The sequence below is a fragment of the Artemia franciscana genome, chromosome 17, assembly GCF_032884065.1.
Source record: "Artemia franciscana chromosome 17, ASM3288406v1, whole genome shotgun sequence".
NCBI lineage: Eukaryota > Metazoa > Arthropoda > Branchiopoda > Anostraca > Artemiidae > Artemia > Artemia franciscana.
In genome coordinates this window covers 15,521,636-15,544,051 of record NC_088879.1, presented here as the reverse complement: position 1 = coordinate 15,544,051, position 22,416 = coordinate 15,521,636, and positions in this window count along the sequence as shown.

Genomic DNA, 22,416 nt, shown 5'->3' with positions numbered 1-22,416 from the left:
TATCGCAGAATTATTTGCTAAGCATTTAAGTGAAATTGGTGAAGAATTGGTTAGAGATCTTTTGGATGAGTCATCAGATTATACACGATTTTTCCCCCAAAATGAAGATAGGTCATTGTATATGCTACCAGTATCATTTGATGAATTCCAAAAAGCTATTAGTGATTTAAAGAGTGGAAATTCGGCTTCAGTAGATGATATATCGACAAATCTTTTAAAGAAAATATCAGGAGTAATATATGCACCTCTTGCACATGTTATAAATACGAGCATAAAAAATGGTGTCTTCCCTGATCTTCTGAAAAAGGCTAAAATAATCCCTATGTTTAAAAAAGGTGAGGCTCAAGATTCCAATAATTACCGTCCTATTGCACTCCTTTCCCCACTGGCTAAAGTTATAGAAAAAATAATGAAGTATAGACTTGCATCATTTCTGGAAAAGATAATTTTTTTTTGAAGTTCCAGTTTGGTTTTTTAAAAGATAGATCGACAGAAGATGCCGTACCGCAACACATATTTTCATTAATGATGCTTTAGATGATGATTGTTTAGCAGCTGCACTGTTTTTTGATATTAAGAAAGCTTTCGACACTTTAAATCACGAAATTCTATTTAAAAAACTTGAAAATACGGGAATAAGAGGAGCACCTTTAAAATTAATCAAATCATATTTGCACAATCGAAGGTTTGTGGTAGATATTGATGGTGAATATTCATCTGAGACATCGGATAATAATATCGGTGTACCGCAAGGTTCAATTTTAGGACCTCTATTATTTTTAATATATATAAATGATCTCCCTAAATCTACTCCTGAAAATGCATTAACAATTACGTTTGCGGATGATACTGCAGCAAGTTTTAAAGCACCAACATTAGATGCACTGAAAGAAAAACTGATTGAAGTTGCAAAATCCATCACAAATTGGTTCCAAATTAACAAACTTGTCCCTAATTTTGTTAAAACAGAATTTATTATTTATGGAAGATCAAGTCAAAAGTTGAAAAATATTTCTCTGAATAAAATTACCGTTGATACTATTCATGAAATCAAAAGAGTATACACAGCAAAATATTTTTATTCTCATATAAGGTTCTAAGAATCCTATATTTTTGCCTAATTGATGCACACCTCCAATATTGCTCAGCTGTATTTTTGCTGACTTTTAAATCACATATTAAACCCTGCAAAACAAAGATATTCGAATTCTAGATAAGTTTTTACAACACCCGAGGAGTACAGATATCCACTCTGAAACACGTACCTCTTACCTGTTTCTAGACATAATGACTCTTACACAGAAATCTCATCTCCCATTATCTATTTGGTTTTTTAAGATTCAACATGTACATAATTTCTTTTTTGACCAGAATTTACTGTCCAAACATCAAAATTCACTGATAACTAGATGTGTCAACCCGTACAAACTACCTCTGGTGAAAAATGAAAGATCCCGTTTCAACCTCCGGTATATGATCCCATCAATAGACAACAAAATTCATTAAATAAATTTGTTGAGTTACCAAAAGGATCTTTCAAGAGACGATTTAAAAGTTATATAATGGAATCTGCTTGCAAGAACGGTTGGTACAATTTTTTTATTTTATATTTTATTTTGGCCCAACTCCACTTACTCCAAATCAAATACTCTGATTAAAGATACTGTTTTGTTTTTTGTTTTTTTATTGATGAAATAGTGGTTCATTTTTTGTTTGTTCTGTATCAATGAGGATTGTTAAATTTCGTTTATATGTCTTGTCCGGTAGTCGAGCTTGTCTCTCCATTTGGGCAAGTTGAAGATTTTGATGAATATGAAATTTTGAATAACTGAATCTGAATCTATGACTTGGCGCTAAATTTGGAAACTGGCTCATAATTTTTCTGTCATGATGTTTCATTCAATTTTTCAAACAAAAAGAGTGTTTTGAATTCTCTAAAGAATAACCAAGAAAGTAGTCCAAATACATCAATATCTAGAAATCTTCTTATTAATAGTTTTTTCATATTTTTGGTTTTATTGCTTTTACCTTCTAGGGAAAACCAAGGATCCCACAGAACTACTTCAGAAAATGATTGGACTTGGAAAAAGAAATTATGGTATCAACTACGATTTTGCCGCAATTCTTTCTTACGTCTCTGTAACTTCCCTGTGTTGCCTATAGTAAAGAGTCATGTCTCTTTATTGCGTTCTTTTCAGTTATTTTCTTTCCCGCCACCAGTGTTTGGAGATGGCCGTAGAAACTTGAGGAAAGTCATCAATTAGAAATTCAATGCCCCTTTCAAGTGCTATAAGTTATTGAAAGGCAATCAGCCGTCTTCGCATGCACTTTTTCGCCACCCGCCCCGTAACCACCTATGATATTAAATAAGAATTTTGAGATAGCCATTCTGGTCAATATTGTCGAAGAGTTTAATAATTCTGTTTCCATTGATGACATAACGTGATATTAAGAGAGCGCGAAACAAATTTAGGCCTTTTGGAAGAAAAACTTTTTTTTCTCAGAATTTGAATAAGAAAATAATATGCCACGTAGCTAAATAATTCGGCATCATTCTGGTATACTGTGCTGAAATTTTGGTTCAAGGTTATGAAGTACTTTTTAGTCCACGCTATGACCTCCCGTTTCCATCTCCTATGAAGTGAACTTGCGTCAACAAATGCAATCGGTAGAAGAATTCTTTTCACTCTTTTGAACCATATTTGAAAAGTGCGAGTTAAGCCATTTATTTTTTTTTGGTGAGACGATAACCGCTCAAAAGGGACAAAAACTACAGTTGTCACAATAAAAAGAAGGAAAGAAAATTGAAAACTGCGTTTATTTTCAAGGCAAGACAATACAAAATTCGTCAATCAGAGATCGCCGTATAATACAAAAAGTACATTTTATATAAAACAAGACACGAGATCTATTTATTTTCCGAATATAAAAGCACTCTAGACTAAAACTAAACGACAATATAAAAATCATCTTGCGTCATGTCTATTTGTCAAGTTTCAGATACACGATATGTCTATTTCGACCTACTGAGAGTGAATGAAAGAAATAGCATGAAAGACAATAGCAAATGAAAAGAGAGGAGGTGTTTGCGCAGAAACACACTGAAAGACACACAACTGGCATTCTAGAGTCAGCTTGCTGAAATTCCTATACTCCCAATATCAATAAGATTTTTAGGACACATCACTTACACATTTTTCGTCATGACTCCGCCTTCGCGCGTGCGCAATTACAAATATTTAGCGAATTACATTTGGAATATAGAAAACCTGTTGGAGCTATTACTTAAACCCTTTGGGAAAGTTCCCAAACCGCGGAAAATGATGTGTCCCGTTTCTTAGCCAAATTTTGCATACTTTATAATATTCATGCTGCGGCTTGGTCTAATAAACCTTGAGACAACCAAAAGAATTCCCGCCCTACAAATGTTCGTATGCCAAATATACGTGGATTACCAAATCTTTTATGTTTTTAAGCTTCATCTTACAGTTCCTTCTTTTTTCAAATAAGTAAAATTACAGTGTTCCGGAAACTAGGCCAACATATTTCCAACTTATATTTTGCTTTCAGAAAATGCAAACTTCCTCTAAGGTTGGGTATGGCGAAGATCGAGCTTAATAAGACAGGAGAGCTTAATTTTTGTAAGTTTGTTATTGTTATCTCTATTCGACTATAAAGGTCCTATCCAAATTCTCAGTTGTTTTTTTGCCATCATCATCACAATATAGGATATATTTATTTATCTCCTTCTAAGCATATCATAGTATAATATTAAAATTCTATATGCAAAGTCATTGAATTCGTTAAAAAAAATTACATTCAGTTAGGTACTGTTATCATTTCTTTATAATTGAGTTATTTTTTTCTTAAAGCATTGGAGTCAATTCATAAAAATGTAGGGTGGGGTGAAAATTTTGTTGTTTTTGAATGGAAATACCAAAATGGCTTTTTTCAATGAAAATACTCCAAAAACAAGGATTTTTCAAAATTTGGGAAGAGGAAAACAGGAAAACATCTAGGGTGGTGGTGGGGGTGAATTCACCTCAACGATTTCACCGCCCCAATTGATGCCCCTGACTGCGGGACTGGGTAATCACACCCCCAAACCTATTTCTCATGTTAATCAACGGATTGTTTCATACTTTACCCCTTCCCCACTCTTCTGTTGGTCTGAAAAAATATTTGAATCTTAATAACCTATTTTCAATTTACCACTTTCACATATTTCCGACCCCTGTGACGCGTACACAACCGCTTTTTACTTTCCAGATTACACTAAATGCTTCCCCTCTTTCCCCATATACAGCTTTGGTTACAGAGACATATACTGGTGACCATGGATTTTAAGAGTTTCTAACACTTTTCGCTTGACAAAAAAAAACAACTCTTATGTAGAAGAATTAGGATATTTAGATATAGCCAAAATAAAAATAAAAAAAAAATAAAAAAAAAACATCTGACTCTAGTGGCGTCAAATAAAATTGCAAAAACCCGCTCCCAGAACCCAAACGAAACACTTCTACTAAATGAACTAATATTGACAGGGCAGTATTTACATTTTATGTTACCATAAAGTCAAGTGTCGGAAGCACCACGCAAATTGAGCGGTTAATCTCAGTCTTGGGATGTGTTCCTGAACTCGATTATAATTAACAATCATTAATTATTTGTTATTACCTTTGGCCTACAATGGGATATAACAACATTTTTATACACTAAAACACGCATAATACATAAAGGGGGCTGATAGTGTAGCTTGCTCTGCACTTATAGCAACACAAATTGTCTGCAATTTTGTGTTATATGTTGTATAGGAATAAAAATTAATGTTAATTGATTTCTGGAACATATCCTCAATCTAAATATTCTTGTACAATAAATGGAATTTCTAAGTCCAATGAAAGCTCGGGTTACGTTTTCAAACAAAATAAAGATACAATTAAGCCAAGAGCTTATTCCAAAATACAGATTTTTATGGAACTTGGTATTAACCAAGTGACATATAGCAGTCGCCAATTCTGTCGGTCTGTCTGTCGGTCTGTCTGTCGGTCTGTCTGTCTGTCGGTCTGTCCCGGTTTTGCTACTTTAGGCACTTCCAGGTAAGCTAGGACGATGAAATTTGGCAAGCGTATCAGGGACCGCACCAGATTAAATTAGAAATAGTCGTTTTCCCGATTTGACCATCTGGGGGGGAGTGGGGGCCCGGTTAATTCGCAAAAAATAGAAAAAATGAAGTATTTTTAACTTATCAGCGGGTATTTGGATCTTAATGAAATTTCATGTTTGGAATGATATTGTGTCTTAGAGCTCTTATTTTAAATCCCGACCGGATCTGATGACATTGGGGGGAGTCGGAGGGGGAAAACCTAAAGTCCCGGTTTTGCTACTTTAGGCACTTCCAGGTAAGCTAGGACGATGAAATTTGGCAAGCGTATCAGGGACCGGACCAGATTAAATTAGAAATAGTCGTTTTCCCGATTTGACCATCTGGGGGGGAGTAGGGGCCGGTTAATTCGGAAAAATAGAAAAAATGAAGTATTTTTAACTTATGAGCGGGTGATTGGATCTTAATGAAATTTGATGTTTGGAATGATATTGTGTCTCAGAGTTCTTATTTTAAATCCCGACTGGGTCTGATGACATTGGGGGGAGTTGGAGGGGGGAAACCTAAAATCTTGGAAAACACTTAGAGTAGAGGGATCGGGATGAAACTTGATGGGAAAAATAAGCGCAAGTCCTAGATACATGATTGACATAATCGGAACTTATTTTTTCTCTTTGGGGTAGTTGGGGGGGGGAGTAAGTCTTAAAAATTAGAAAAATGAGGTATTTTCAACTTGCGAACGGGTGATCGGATCTCAATGAAATTTGATGTTTAGAAGGATATCGTGTCTTAGAGCTCTTATTTTAAATCCCGACCAGATCTTGTGATGGGGGCGGGGAGTTGGGAGGAGGAACCTAAAACTTGGAAAACACTTAGAGTGGAGGGATCGGGATGAAACATGGTGGGAAAAATAAACACAAGTCCTAGATAGATGATTGACATAAACGGAACGGATCCGCTCTCTTTTGGGTAGTTGGGGGGGGGGTTAATTCTGAAAAATTAGAAAAAATGAGGTATTTTTAACTTACGAACGGGTGATTGGATCTCCATGAAATTTGATTTTTAGAAGGATATCGTGGCTCAAAGCTCTTATTTTAAATCCTGACCGGATCTGGTGACATTGGGGGAAGTTTGGGGTGGGGAGACCTAAAATGATGGGAAACGCTTAGATTGGAGGGATTGGGATGAAACTTGGTTGGAAAAATAAGCAAAAGTCTTGCATACGTAATTTACATAATTGGAACGGATCCGCTCAATTGCGGGGGGGGGGGTAATTCTGAAAAATAAGAAAAATAACGTATTTTTAACTTACGAAGGAGTGATCGGATCTTCATGAAACTTCATATTTAGAAGGACCTCGTAACTCTGATATCTTATTTTAAATCTCAACCGGATGAAACGTAATTGGGGGGGGGGGCAGTTGGGGGGACCGGAAATCTTAGAAAATACTTAAAGCGGTGAGATCAGGATGAAACTGGATGGGAAGAACAGAAACCTGTCTAAGATACGTGACTGACATAACTGGACCGGATCTGCTCTCTTTGGTGGAATTGGGAGGGGGGAGGTAATTTTGAAAATTGAGGTATTTGTAATTTACGAAAGGGTGACAAGATCTTAATGAAATTTGATATTTAGAAGGATCTTGTGCTATAAAGTTTAACTTTAGGTTCTGACCTTCTCACAAGTGCCAAATGAGCTCTTGGCTCTTGGCTCTTCCGACCTCGTACCATATGAGCTCTCGGCTCTTCTGACCTCGTCCAAATGAGCTCTTGGCTCTTCCGACCTCGTACCATATGAGCTCTCGGCTCTTCCGACCTCGTCACAAGTGCCATATGAGCTCTTAGCTCTAGTTTATATATTTATTTCAACTGCTTTTATTTATTTATTTCAACTTCTTTTGTCCTTAGTTGAACCATGCTAGTTCATATAACGCCAAAAAATTTTTTTATAGATAATCAAGGCCTTGTCCAGGATTGTTATTCGAGGGGAGGGGGACGAAAAAACTTTGAAGTGTATCAAAAATGTGGTTTTAGACAATTTTATTGTTTTTACAAGTCGGACAAAAATTTCGTGGGGGGGAGGTCAAAGCCCATCGCCATGGATACGGCCTTGCACATCATTATTCTAAGGATATATCAAGGCAAACACGAAATATATTCCCTTATTGTTTGTGTCAAGTTTCGCTAAGGTTTTGTTTCATTTAATTTCTTCTGACGAAACTTTGTCGAAAGCTTAGAGCACATAGAAATAATTTTAATTTATTAAATACAATTTTTTGTGTATGCAAATGAAAACTACTCATTTGAGGCAATACCTTTGTTTTTTTGACAGCCTAAAGTGTTGTGGGGTGGATCCAAGGGCACATCCCTAATTTTTGTTCGAGGGAGGGGTATTTTTTCGTTTCTTTGCAAAAAAACTTAAAAACGCATCGAAATTTCCTTTATATTCATTTTCATTTTGTTTTTAAGAGTCAGAGCCACCTCCTAGATACAACCTTGGGTGGACCTTTCAAGATCGAGGGTCAAAGGCCCATTGCCTCCATTTTAGAAGCTTATTTTTTTTTTATACGAGGCGTGTTTTTAAAATAAGGCCCGATTGAACACAACTAAACAACGAAAGATAATTTTTAAAAAGTGAATTTATTTTAATAAAGTACATACTTTACCCTATTTAATGGCATAGTTGACAAGCTTGTTCAAACACTTATTATTCTTCTCAACTAATTTAAAGTAACCTTTTCATAAAAATTTACCACCAGCACCGATAACCATAGGTTCACTGCCGTTTTTACATCATCGCCATCATCATAATGGTTCTTACTGAGGTGGCAACCGGTTGAACTGGAGATATCACACCCAAATCAAGGCAACAGAACATGGAATAGAAAACACGTAGCATCCTGAAAAAAGGGAATTGTCCTTCTTCATGACAGTGCATGACCTCATGCTGCAGGTTAGACCTGTAATTCGTTGGACAGTTTTGCCCAGGGAATTTTTAGGCCATTCACCCAACAGTTCTGATCATGCGCCGAGCGTTTACCACCCGTTTCTCCACCTCAAGCACAGCTTAGATACCAATACAGTTATGAAAACTCCTACCTTGCCCATGAGAAGCTGTTGGTAGAGAGCTCTGAACTTGGCGCTTCCTCCAAGCCCGCGCTCCGACGCGTAGATCGTACTATAACACCATAGGCGGGAACGCAATTTTGTTTTGTATTGGTATCTAAGCTGTGAATTGCTCCGACTTTTAGATTCAGACAGCCAGTTTCCTGTCTCCAGTCGCTAGCATCGCTACTTCGCACTGTGTCCCAAAAATAAATCGAGTTTTAACAACTGTATTGGTATCTTAGCTGTGACCTCAAGCAACACCTAAGTGGCAACCGTTACAATGATGACGTCAACGTAAAAATGGCAGTGAATTTTGGATTACCAGAGCTGACAACAAGTTTTTAACAGAGGTTGCTTTAAAATTAGTTGAGAGGTAGGATAAGTGTCTGAACAAACCTGGCAACCATGCTGTTGAATAGAGTGAAGTGTGCTCTCTCTGAAAATAAATTTACTATTTTGAAATAATCTTTTGTTCTGTACTTCTGTTCAAACGGACCTTACTTTAAAAACAACCCTCGTATGTTTGGATTTTCTTTAGAAATTTTTGTAAATTTTGTAATTTCTTTAGTAATTTTATTTTTATTGAAACTAAAGTAGAGGGTGTCGTTAATAAATAAAAATAATTACTATATCAATAAAATAAAAATAAATTAAAAAGTAATCAAATTGTAATAATTAAAATAATTATTAATAATAAAACAATTAAAAATAAATTTTTTGTTAAAAATAAACTGAAAATAATTGTTTTAAAAAACGCAAATTTTTTTAGAGTTTGTCCCAAAAATTTTGTGGGAGACAGGAGGAGGGGACGCTAACCAAGATTTTGCCCCGGGTGCAAGAGGCCAGAACCGTCACTGTTGCATTTCAAAAAATAAGCATTGCACACAAAGAACAATGTATGAAACGTGATAGCTGATAATCTCAGATCAAATGATTCTGAGTAACAGTCTCAGAATTTAGATTTTAAAAAGCAGAAAATAAAGTTTTTATCGCGATAGATTACTTGTTCATTATTGATTTATTATTATTTAACTTATCGCGGTTTAAACCTAGGGGAGAACCTTTGTCATCACTATTTTCCTTTTATTTTGGGTTTTTCTATCACATTCTTAAATATATGTGTCTATTCTCTAAATCTTGAAAATTGTTTGTAAATGGACACCCAATCGCCATCTAATAAGCAGGATAATCCTAGTTAACATGTTTTGCACAGGGAGAACCTTTATCTTCACTTCTTTCACTGCTGTAGAGTTAAAAAAAAAAAAAAATCTGATAGCAGCAGATTTTGATCCTTAGCAGATTTTTTTTATTCTATTTTTATTTTTTTGCACTGATGAACCTTAGTTGAAAGACAAAATGCGATGTTTGAAAAGCTTTATATTTCTATTATTGGGGAAATTTAGAATGAATCTACATTTCGGAATTATTTTTACTTTTAACAAAGCCAATTTTTGGCACAAATAAATCTTGGATTGTGATAATTTAATACCGTAGCTTGATGAAAGGGTGCGTTTACAGCAAAACGCAAAACACAACATAAAATCGCAAAAATTAATTGTAATTTTATAATTTTTTTAATTTTTGCTGAGATGTATTTGCAAAACTTTATACCCGCTAAGGAAATTTTGCCTTCAAATATAAACGTTTTCAAGTCTTATGCGGTATCCAAAATCAAAAGGCATTGATTCAAATTCCTGTGAAGATTTTTCAGACAACTTATTTGACTTGGTCTCTTCGTTCTGTTCTGACTTTAAGCAAATGATTCTAACATAATTTGTTCTTGTGGTGCAACTACTTATTGATGGATTGATGGAAGCTAGTTTAGAGGTAATTATCCCAAACTGATCCCAATTTATAATTTGATAATAATTTGGTAATAATTAATTATAATTTGGTAATAATTTACCAATTATAATTTGGTAATAATTTGATCCCAAATTATAAAAATCAACTAATTCCCAACTGGAACTTTATCCAGCCAAAATTACCAGGTAAAAGACTGTTGGATTGTGATTTAAAATTACCAGACAAAATACTGTTGGATCACGATTTAAAATTATCAGACAAAAGACTGTTGGATCACGATTTAAAATTACCAGACAAAAGACTGTTGGATCACAATTTAAAATTACCAGACAAAAGACCGTTGGATCATAATTTAAAATTACCAGACAAAAGACTGTTGGATCACGATTTAAAATTACCAGACCAAAGACTGTTGGATCACGATTTAATATTACCAGACAAAAGACTGTTGGATCACGATTTAAAATTACCAGACAAAAAACTGTTGAATCAAGATTTAAAATTACCAGACATTGATAACCATAAAGCAACGAAGCCGCTCAATATTGGTAAATAGAAACAAGTATCAAAATCACAACATCATATGAAGCATATACAACAACATTAAAAAAAAAAAAACTATAAAATCGAGTGACATAATTAAGCCCAATTAAACGGAAGCACGATTAATATACAGTCTGTAAAAGGTTAAATCAATAGACTGTTGTCAACTAGTAGTAATTGTTTAAGTTCTCATTGCATTTGAAATAAAATAATCACTGAGACATTAAACGTAATTCAAATAAAAAAGGAGGCAATGTACGAGTTACCAGTCCCTACAAATATAGTTTTAATTTTAATAATTAAGATAATTTTGCTTATACTAAAGTTCAAGAAGCATGTACAGTTTTAAAGTACACTAACTAGGTAGACATTTATAAAAATAATATCACCATCTAACTTATAATTACCCCAAAGTAGACAATTTTAGTAAGCATTCTACCGGCAGCCCTATTCATCAACAACTAATAATAATAATAACGCCAATAATATAGTAGGTGACAAGTCCATACCCATGGGAGGAGTACTGGAGTTTGAACCCCCCTTACTGAATTTTTCTCCAACTCATAAAAACGTAACATAAATGCATGTAAACATATTTTTATATGTCTTATTGAGGTGTTTGTGTTACCCTTCTGCCCCCAAACAAAAATCCTGGATACGCCTTTGGTGGTGAGTGAAATGGTAGCTTACTCGTAACACGTACATAACCTATTTTTAATTACATAAAAAATAGCCATTTTTAAGCCGTGGCGTTAGTTGCGGGGGGGCGTTCTCCACCTAGATTTTGAATATTTTCTTGTTCGTTATTATTTTTTTGAAAAACTTTTGTTTTCAAATTTTCATTGACAAATTTGGAAAAATTCTCTAGGATTTTTGAGAAGAAAGAATATTCCTCTCCCCTAATTTTCATGAATCGAGACCACTGATTTTGAGCACGCGATTTTAAAGTTTACACTTCACCAACTCAAAATTTGATGGCGGGAAAACATGCTCAAGTGGGACACCGGATCTTTTTCCGCCTTTGCTTTTAAATTTATACCCTCGATCGAAATTTTTGGGAATTAAGAATGAAAAACTTACGTAAAATAATTATACATCTTTAAGCTCAAACAGGTCACTTTGTCCCTATCCAAAAACGGGACTTTGAAATAAATTTGACCCTTACATAATCCTTGATACACCAGGCCATGGGTTGCTTATAAATTAGATGGCACTTAGAGTCTCTCTCCGTCGAGTTCCGTAAACTCTTTTAACACAGCGAGAGCAAAATTTAACCGGTCTTGGAGCTGAATATCTCAGCTGTTTTTGTGTATGTCGATTAGACGATATGTGGAAGACTGTCGTATCGAATTGATATCATGAAAAGAGAAATCACCAATGCAACAGCACAAAAAAAAAAAAAAAAAGAGAGACAGAAGGAGAAAAGGAAGACTGTTTTCCTATATTAGTGATTAATATAGACCAGCTCTTGAATGAGGCCTTAACCCTACTCATCCATATAATCACATAGGTCAAACAGCATAGCCAAACACAATCAACCATAAAGAATAATCCATGGACAAGCAGTCATGTCGTCAATAAGTATAAGTCGTCATTTACCAAACAATAGAAAAAATAATAAAGACAAATAATTCAGAGGCAACAACCCAACAAAAGGGCTCATCAGGAGAATACACTGGCCAATAGGGTTTCGCCACTTTAAATTCTCTACCCAGCCAAGTGTTGTGGCTACCACAGAATATCCATGGCATCCCCGTGTCAGGTATCACCCCCAAAATACATGCCTATGAAAAAAAAACAGCAAATGTAAAACAACCAAGTAACACCAAAACAAGCTTATCCTGTTAATATATCCCTCTTTTTAGCAACAATATATGTATAAAAATAAATTGTTTGTTTGTGTGTCGACTGACGTCATGTTTGTCGACTGACGTCATTATGAGGATCGAGCATTATTCCGTCATGAAGTTGTTTGTCGACTGATGTCGTGTTTGTCGACTGACGAAATTACAGACCGGGACACAAATGACGACCGGGACACTCAAAGAGAAATTACAGACTGGGACACTGGGACACAAATGACGACCGGAACACAGGAAATATAAATGAGGACCGGGACACAGGGACACAACTACAAAGGGGATGTCGGGGGCACAGGGGGTGGATATATAAATGACGACGGGGACACAGGAAATGTTCGATTAGCAATCACCATCAACAAAGCTCAAGGGCAGTCATTAGAATAATGAGGTATAGATCTGAATACGGATTGTTTTTCCCATGGACAATTATATGTTGCATGTTCAAGAGTCGGTAAACCTGACAATATATTTATATGCACAGACAATGGGATATATATATATATGAATTTCATGTTGTTCTTTGGAAGTACGGTGTTTTTTCTCTTCTTCCCCGGGAGAGATTTTATCGAATAATTGGCATTAGAATAACGAGAGAGGGCTAATTTGAACATAAATTTTGAGTTCTAGTGCCCTTTTTCAATAACAAATTAGGCAGTTGTCCCCCCCCCCAAAAAAAAAGGGCAGTTGCCCCCCCATACGAAGACAAAATATTACACAGCCCATGTCCCTTGACAATGTGGATGTGAATCCATCTTGCCCCGCCCCCCAAATAGAAGTGCTGGAGATTAGCCTCTGGTTGCGGGTTCTTGCCCTCTTCCGCCAAAACCTTCAGGCTTCCACATGTTTTTTGAGCGCTTCCTTTTTTTGCGCACTTTCCCTAAGTTTTGCTGTTTTTCGAGTTTGTGACATCCCATCTCCCTTGCAAATTGATTCTTGCTTGAAAGTGTTAAACAGTATAATTTGCATAAATCACTGCTATTTGTTCACTTCAGGGCTCTTGTTTTTTTGTCTGAGAAGTAAGCAGTAGCTACAGCAAAAAAAAAAAAAAAAAAAAAAAAAAAACCCGTTAGTGATGATCATGTGACTGGTAGTACCTAGACTAGAAATTTAGTCTTGAAAAAATAAAAAGAAAATTAGGCCTATGTAGATAGTGCAAATTCTTCCATTATTTCCTCTAGCTTTCTTTTTTGCATTCTATAATGCAACTTATTTTCCGGGTGAACTTCTTCCGGGACCATACTAAAGTCCTCATCAGAAGTGGCAGTTCAGAATCGGATCCGTTTATCACCAACTAGCTGTTTGGGTGGCGCTTCCCCCCCCCCAAAAAAATCGTTAGTGATGATCATGTGCGCCACCCCAACAGCTAGTATATATATATATATATATATATACTAACTGTTGGGGTGGCGCTTCGAACCACCCCAACACCTAGTTGGTGGGGGCGCTTCTTGCCCTCCCCCAAGCCCCCCCGCGCGCGTAAGTCGTTACGCGCCATATTAGTTGCGTGCCATTGTAGTTGTGTCCCTGTGTCCCACCTGTGAATATAGATATATATATATATATATATATATATATATATATATATATATATATGTTTTTAACTACGTAAAACTTAAGAATATACAACATTCTTCGCTGTCCCATTGTCTGTGCATATAAATAGATTGTCAGGTTTACCGACTCTTGAACATGCAACATATAATTGCGCATGGGAAAACAGTCCGTTTTCAGATCTATACCTCATGATTCTAATGATTGCCTTTAAACTTTGTTGATGGTGATTGCTAATCGACCATTCCCTGTGTCGCCGTCGTCATTTATATATCCCCCTGTGCCCCCCGGCGTCTCCGTTGTAGTTGTGTCCCTGTATCCCGGTCGTCATTTATATTCCCTGTGTCCCGGTCGTCATTTGTGTCCCGGTGTCCCAGTCTGTAATTTCTCTTTGAGTGTCCCGGTCGTCATTTATATTCCTTGTGTCCCGGTCGTCATTTGTGTCCCGATGTCCCGGTCTGTATATACATTCGTTTTTGAATTGGTCTTTTTTTTAGTTTTTAGTTTTTTACCTTTTTTTAGTTTTTTTAGTTATACCTCATGATTCTAATAATTGCCCTTGAGCTTTGTTGATGGTGATTGCTAATCGAACATTCCCTGTGTCCCCGTCGTCATTTTGGGTTTTTACTTTTTTTTTAGTTTTTTTTCTTTTTTATTCTCTTTTCTTTTTAGTTTTTTTGAAGTTTTTACCTTTTTAGTTTTTTTTTGTGTTGGGCTTCTCCTTTATTTTTCAGTTTTTTCCCTTTTTTTTCTTTTTCAGTTCTTACAGTTTTTTAGCTTTTTTATTAGTTTTTTTTTGTAGTTTTTTAGTTTTTTTTTTACTTATAATAATAATAATAATAATAATTTATTTTTAACCCAAATCATAACAAGTTATGGCACTTGTGGAGTAACAAAAAGAAAAAAAAATGAAATACACTACAAGTAAAATACACTACAAATAGAAAAAACATTATGCTACAATGAAATTAACCGAACAGACGGACCAAAGGATGATGAGGCGATAAACGATAAAAAGCTGATTCCGACAACCTTCCATACATGAGGGCCAACTTTGCACTTATATCAGGGACATCAAACTTACGAATTATCTTCCTATTGCTATACCAAGGGGGGAGATAAAGTAAAAATTTACAATATCTGAAATAAAAAATCCGAATCTGATTAACATCTTTTTTCTTTAGAAGGGGATAAAGACCAGAAAGATAAAGGACAGAATGATCACAAAATGTAGCATATAGTGTACCGAGTGCACGTCTATTATACTTCCCTCGATTAGCAACTATCTTAGAATAGCCCGTTTGAATTTTCTTTTGAACATCATGAACAGTGCACTGCCGTAGGCAAGAAATTGAATTTGTAACAGTAATACCCAACCACCGAAAGGCGGAAACAAAGGGTATGGAAAAACCGCGACAAGCTAAGGGAGCATTAGAGGAAGTCGGACCATTAAAAACTAGAAATTCACATTTCTCAATATTAAGAGAAAGACCAATATTAGAAAATAGACGTGAAACTTTTGAGACCATAAACGAGAGACCTTGCTTATTTTTACACAAAAGTAAAAGGTCATCTGCATAAGCAAGATAAGAAACATCTGAGAGTCCAATAAAATAATTTGATCTAATTTCATCTAAAATACCAGAAATGCACATTTTGAATATACTAGGTGATAAAACCCCTCCCTGCTTGACACCTCGACATAAACGGACAAACGGAGATCCAGATTTATTAATTCGGAGAAAAGAATTCTCATACCAAAAACGAAGAAGAAAAATGACTGAAAGATTTACACCATTATTAAAAAGGGAAAAAAAAGCTTGACTGTGAACTACATTGTCAAAAGCTTTAGAAAGGTCCAAAGTACACATATAAAGTGGCGACCCCTCAGCCATGCTATTCTTAAGGGCGGAAGAAAGAACACGGTGTGCATGTTGACAACCAATACCAGCTTGAAACCCGAATTTTTTCGATCCGAAATTTATATTTTCATTTAAATGAGGAATTAAAATATATTCAAGGATTTTACTCAAGTTACACGTAGTGGTTATGGGGCGATAAGATGAACATTGAGAAGGGAGTTTTCCCCGCTTTAGAATTGAGGTGACATTTCCACAAAGAAAGCTATCCGGAACCAGAGAAGATGTTAAACACATTTGGAACAACAACTGCAAATGAAATAAAAGAACAACACACTTCGGATTTATATTATTTACACTAATACCATCAGTATCAATGGATGAAGATTTCAGTTGCTTAATTGCATTTTCAACAGCAGTTATTGATACTGGAATAATATGGCCCTGATGAAGCGATGGCGGTAGAATTTTAGAAAGTAACCGAGAATAATGTGACTGCACAAAAAAAATTAATTTTGAAAAAATTCCCGAATAGTAAACATACCAAGTTGAACTAGAAATCGAATCACTATTATAAAGATCACTTTTATCCAGCTTCTCAGAATTGATCAATTTAGACCAATCCTTTTTAGAGGCTGGACATTCCATACCCTTATAACGAATAGATTTAAGGTATTTTTGATAATCATTCTTTGTTTTCTGCTTTATATCCGCAACAGACCCCGTTATAGGTCTGCCACAATCAACCCAAATTCGAAGCCAAAGTTTTGCCTTATTTTTAAAATTCTTTAATTCAGGATCGGCAGCCCATATAGATTTCCGCGTTTTTATACGAATACGTTCCTGGGGAACCGCAATTTTTTCAGTTTCTTTCATACATCTAATTATATCATCATGATATCTATCAAGATCACGCTTACTACCCTTTACTTGCAATTGGAGTAGATGATAAGGCACACGAATACAATTAAGCAGTGTAGATAAAAACAATATATATAAAGCAATATCGGCTCTTTTCCAATTACTACATTTAAACCATTTAGAATTCCCAATAGGGGCAACATTGCAAAGGTTACGTTTCAGTTCAGTAGTAAATGAAAGCGATAGATGGTCAATGTCATCATCCCTGTCATTTATACTCCCTGTGTCCCGGTCGTCATTTGTGTCCCGGTGCTTTGTTGATGGTGATTGCTAATCGAACATTCCTTGTGTCCCGGTCGCTTTCTCTTTGAGTGTCCCGGTCGTCATTTATATTCCCTATGTCCCGGTGTGCCGGTCGTCATTTGTGTCCCGATGTCCGAGTCTGTAATTTCGTCAGTCGAAAACATGACGTCAGTCGACACACATTTATGACGTCACTCGACAGACACACACACACACACACACACACACACATACAACTTATTTTTATATATATAAATAGATAGATGTGCCGGTGTCCCGGTCGTCATTTGTGTCCCGATGTCCCGGTCTGTAATTTCGTCAGTCGAAAACATGACATCAGTCGACACACAAACATGACGTCACTCGACAGACACATACACACACTGACAACTTATTTATATATATAGACTAGCTGTTGGGGTGGCGCTTCGCGCCAAACCTGTGAATAGAGATAGATATATATATATATATATATATATATATATATATATATATATATATATATCTGTCCCATTGTCTGTGCATATAAATAGATTGTCAGGTTTACTGACTCTTGAACATGCAACATATAATTGTCCATGGGAAAAACAATCCTTATTCAGATCTATACCTCATTATTCTAATGATGTGTCCCTGTGTCCCGGTCGTCATTTATATTCCCTGTGTCCTGGTGTCCCAGTTTGTAATTTCTCTTTGAGTGTCCCAGTCGTCATTTATATTCTCTGTGTCCCAGTGTCATTTGTGTCCCAGTGTCCCGGTCTGCAATTTCTATTTGAACAATCCCTGTGTCCCGGTCCCGGTCTTCATTTATATTCCCTGTGTCCCGGTCGTGATTTGTGTCCGGGTGTCCCATTCTGTAATTTCTCTTTGAGGTTCCCGGTCGTCATTTATATTCCCTGTGTCCCGGTCGTCATTTGTGTCCCGGTATGTAATTTCATAAGTTGACAAACATGACGTCAGTCGAGAAACAACTTCATGACGCATACAGTTCAATCCTTAAAATGACGTCAGTCGACAAACATGACGTCAGTCAACACACAAACATGACATCACCCGACAGACAGACACACACAGACACAGACAACTTATTTATATATATATATATATATATATATATATATATATATATATATATATATATATATATATATATATATATATATATATATATATATATATATATATATATATACTAGCTGTTGGGGTGGCGCTTCGCGCCACCCCAACACCTAGTTGGTGGGGGCGCTTCGCGCCCCCCCCAAGCCCCCCCGCGCGCGTAAGTCGTTACGCGCCATAATAGTTACGCGCCATTGTAGTTGTGTCCCTATGTCCCACCTGTGAATATAGATATATATATATATATATGGTTTTAACTACGTAAAACTTGCGAATATACAACATTCTTTGCTGTCCCATTGTCTTTGCATATAAATAGATTGTCAGGTTTACCGACTCTTGAACATGCAACATATAATGGTCCATGGGAAAACAATCTGTATTCAGATCTATACCTCATGATTCTAATGATTGCCCTTGAGCTTTGTTGATGGTGATTGCTAATCGACCATTCCCTGTCCCGGTGTCCCGGTCGTCATTTACATCCCCCTGTTTCCCCCGGTGTCCCCGTTGTAGTTGTGTCCCTGTGTCCCGGTCGTCATTTATATTCCCTGTGTCCCGGGTCCCGGTCATCATTTGTATCCCGGTGTCCCGGTCTGTATATACATTCGTTTTTTAGTTTTGTTTTTCTCCTTTATTTTTTTCCTTTTTTTTTCTTTTTTAGCTTATTTAGATTTTTAGATTTTTTAGTTTTTTTTATTAGTTTTTAGTTTTTATTTCTTTTTAGTTTTTTTGTCCCGGTCGTCATTTATATCCCCCTGTTTCCCCCCGGTGTCCCCGTTGTAGTTGTGTCCCTGTGTCCCGGTCGTTATTTATATTCCCTGTGTCCCGGTCGTCATTTGTATCCCGGTGTACCGGTCTGTATATACATTCGTTTTTTAGTTTGGTTTTTCTCCTTTATTTTTTTCCTTTTTTTTTTCTTTTTTAGTTTATTTAGATTTTTAGATTTTTTAGTTTTTTTATTAGTTTTTAGTTTTTTTTTTCTTTTTAGTTTTTTTGTAGTTTTTACCTTCTTTTTAGTTTTGTTAATTTTTTTTTTACTTGTGTCCTGGTCGTCATTTATACTCCCTGTGTCCCGGTGCTTTGTTGATTGCTAATCGAACATTCCTTTTGTCCTGGTCGCTTTCTCTTTGAGTGTCGTCATTTATTAGTTTTTTCCTTTTTTTTAGTTTTTTATTGGTTTTTACCTTTATTTTAGCTTATTTTTCAGTTTTTTCCTTTTTTTTAGTTTTTTTTTATTTTTTATTTTTTTTAGTTTTTTACCTTTTTTTAGTTTTTATAGTTTTTTTAGTTTTTTAGCTTTTTTACTTTTTTTATTAGTTTTTAGTTTTTTTTTGTAGTTTTTGCCTTTTTTTAGTTTTTTCAGTTTTTTTTTTAGTTTTTTATTGGTTTTTACCTTTATAGTTTTTTTAGTTTTTTAGCTTTTTTATTTTTTTTATTAGTTTTTAGTTTTTTTTTGTAGTTTTTGCCTTTTTTTAGTTTTTCAGTTTTGACGTCACCTAATCCAGTTTTTTCAGGTGACGTCACCTGACACATCCATCATCCATCCATCCATCCATCCACAGACAGACAACTTATTTTTATATATATAGATATAAATATATATATATATATATATATATATATATATATATATATATATATATATATATATATATATATATATATATATATATATATATATATATATATATATATATATATATACTAGCTGTTGGGGTGGTGGGGCTTCGCACCACCCCAACAGCTTCGCACTCCACCCAAGCCCCCCCTCGCGCGTAAGGCGTTACATGCCATTGTATTTGTGTCCCTGTGTCCCACCTGTGAATATAGATAGATATATATATATATATGTTTTTAACTACGTAAACCTTGCGAATATACAACATTCTTCGCTGTCTCATTGTCTGTGTATATAAATAGATTGTCAGGATAAATAGATATTCAGATCTATACCTCATTATTCTAATGATTGCCCTTGAGCTTTATTGATGGCGATTGCTAATCGAACATTCCCTGTGTCCCCGTCGTCATTTATGTATCCATATATTAATATAATATATATATATATATATATATATATATATATATATATATATATATACTAGCTGTTGGGGTGGCGCTTCGCGCCACCCCAACACCTAGTTGGTGGGGGCGCTTCGCGCCCCCCCAAGCCCCCCCCGCGCGCGTAAGTCGTTACGCGCCATAATAGTTACGCGCCATTGTAGTTGTGTCCCTATGTCCCACCTGTGAATATAGATATATATATATATATATATATATATATATATATATATATGGTTTTAACTACGTAAAACTTGCGAATATACAACATTCTTTGCTGTCCCATTGTCTTTGCATATAAATAGATTGTCAGGTTTACCGACTCTTGAACATGCAACATATAATGGTCCATGGGAAAACAATCTCTATTCAGATCTATACCTCATGATTCTAATGATTGCCCTTGAGCTTTGTTGATGGTGATTGCTAATCGACCATTCCCTGTCCCGGTGTCCCGGTCGTCATTTACATCCCCCTGTTTCCCCCGGTGTCCCCGTTGTAGTTGTGTCCCTGTGTCCCGGTCGTCATTTATATTCCCTGTGTCCCGTTTTTTATTGGTTTTTACCTTTATGTTAGCTTATTTTTCAGTTTTTTCCTTTTTTTTAGTTTTTTTTTATTTTTTTATTTTTTTTAGTTTTTTACCTTTTTAGTTTTTTTAGTTTTTTTAGTTTTTTTAGTTTTTTTAGTTTTTTTACTTTTTTTATTAGTTTTTAGTTATTTTGTAGTTTTTTATTGGTTTTTACCTTTATTTTAGCTTATTTTTCAGTTTTTTCCTTTTTTTTAGTTTTTTTTAGTTTTTAGTTTTTTTAGTTTTTTTACCTTTTTTTAGTTTTTTAGTTTTTTAGCTTTTTATTTTTTTTATTAGTTTTTAGTTTTTTTTGTAGTTTTTGCCTTTTTTTTAGTTTTTAGTTTTTTGGCTTTTTTATTAGTTTTTAGTTTTTTTGTAGTTTTTGCCTTTTTTTAGTTTTTTTAGTTTTTTAGCTTTTTTATTTTTTTTATTAGTTTTTAGTTTTTTTTGTAGTTTTTGCCTTTTTTTAATTTTTTCAGTTTTGACGTCACCTGATCCAGGTCGCTTTCTCTTTGAGTTTCGTCATTTATTTTTTTCTTTTTTAGTTCTTTTAGTTTTACCTTTTTTAGTTTTTTTTACTTTTTTTAGTTTTTTTTAGTTTTTAGTTTTTTTAGTTTTTTACCTTTTTTTAGTTTTTTAGTTTTTTAGCTTTTTTATTTTTTTATTAGTTTTTAGTTTTTTTTGTAGTTTTTGCCTTTTTTTAGTTTTTTAGTTTTTTAGCTTTTTTATTAGTTTTTAGTTTTTTTTTGTAGTTTTTGCCTTTTTTTAGTTTTTTTAGTTTTTTTAGCTTTTTTATTTTTTTTATTAGTTTTTAGTTTTTTTTGTAGTTTTGCCTTTTTTTAGTTTTTTCAGTTTTGACGTCACCTGATCCAGGTCGCTTTCTCTTTGAGTTTCGTCATTTATTTTTTTCTTTTTTAGTTCTTTTAGTTTTTACTTTTTAGTTTTTTTTAGTTTTTTAGATGAAATTTTTTTTTAGTTTTTTCCTTTTTTTCTTTTTAGTTTTTATTGGTTTTTACCTTTATTTAGCTTATTTTTCAGTTTTTTCCTTTTTTTTAGTTTTTTTTTATTTTTTATTTTTTTTAGTTTTTTACCTTTTTTTAGTTTTTTTAGTTTTCTAGCTTTTTTACTTTTTTTATTAGTTTTTAGTTTTTTTTGTAGTTTTTGCCTTTTTTTAGTTTTTTCAGTTTTTTTTTAGTTTTTTTTTGGTTTTTACCTTTATTTTAGCTTATTTTTCAGTTTTTTCCTTTTTTTTATTTTTATTTAGTTTTTAGTTTTTTTAGTTTTTTACCTTTTTTTAGTTTTTTTAGTTTTTTTAGTTTTTTAGCTTTTTTATTTTTTTTATTAGTTTTTAGTTTTTTTTGTAGTTTTTGCCTTTTTTTAGTTTTTTTTAGTTTCTTAGCTTTTTTATTAGTTTTTAGTTTTTTTGTAGTTTTTGCCTTTTTTTAGTTTTTTAGTTTTTTAGCTTTTTTATTTTTTTTATTAGTTTTTAGTTTTTTTTGTAGTTTTTGCCTTTTTTTAGTTTTTTTCAGGTGACGTCACCTGATCCATCCATCCACAGACAGACAGACAACTTATTTTTATATATATAGAAGATATATCTATATATATAAAAAAATAAGTTGTCTGTGGATGGATGGATGGATGTGTCAGGTGACGTCACCTGAAAAAACTG